The sequence below is a fragment of the Giraffa tippelskirchi genome, chromosome 11, assembly GCF_054371585.1.
Source record: "Giraffa tippelskirchi isolate mGirTip1 chromosome 11, T2T-mGirTip1v1.2.pri, whole genome shotgun sequence".
Taxonomy (NCBI): Eukaryota; Metazoa; Chordata; class Mammalia; order Artiodactyla; family Giraffidae; genus Giraffa; species Giraffa tippelskirchi.
In genome coordinates this window covers 109,002,764-109,003,480 of record NC_137285.1, presented here as the reverse complement: position 1 = coordinate 109,003,480, position 717 = coordinate 109,002,764, and the positions used below count along the sequence as shown (strand labels likewise).

The window sequence follows — 717 nt, the reverse complement described above, 5'->3', positions numbered from 1 at the left end:
TTATATACATATATTATAACATTAGCATCTATTGTTAACATAAATATTATTATTTATTTTACTATAATAATTGTTACTAGACCTCCCTAGTTCAGATAAGCTTCCCATCTCCTTTTATTTATTTATTTTTTTTATGTTTTTTTTTTAAATAAATTTATTTATTTTAGTTGGGGGCTAATTACTTTACAATATTATAGTAGTTTTAAAAATATGGAACGCTTCACGAATTTGCGTGTCATCCTTGCGCAGGGGCCATGCTAATCTTCTCTGTATCGTTCCAATTTTAGTATATGTGCTGCCGAAGCGAGCACACATCTGTGCCTTTCTTTCACGTCCTCTTTCCCCCAATCCCCACTGCAGTGGTGCAGGCAGGCCTTATCATGTGCGTTACTATGGCATTCTAACAGACTTAACTGCTTCCACTTTTCCCCTCCATACTCATCTTCTACATAATTGCCACAAAACATTCAAAATATTTAATCAGCATAAATTTGCTCAGCAGCTCCCCAGCACATTCAGGGTGCAATACAAATGCCCTAGTATGCAAGCCCTACTCTCATTCAGCTCCTCTGTTCATCCCCAACTCTGTCCATGGCCCACTCACCTGCTGGTTCCTTTTTATTTTGAAAACTCATGGTTCACATCCTCCCAGAAGTTTGCTCTTCTGTTCCCTTCATAAACTTCTCACACGGCCCTTTCGTCATTGAACTGTCATCA

At 37.9% G+C, this 717-nt stretch overlaps 1 non-coding gene across 1 annotated transcript; it reads right to left on the bottom strand.

Moving 5' to 3' along the window:
* Positions 1-204: 204 nt before the first annotated feature.
* LOC145527993 (U6 spliceosomal RNA) lies at positions 205-311 on the bottom strand. Its single transcript, XR_014070073.1, has one exon. It is a non-coding gene; the product is annotated as a U6 spliceosomal RNA (small nuclear RNA).
* Between the last annotated feature and the right edge of the window lie 406 nt (positions 312-717).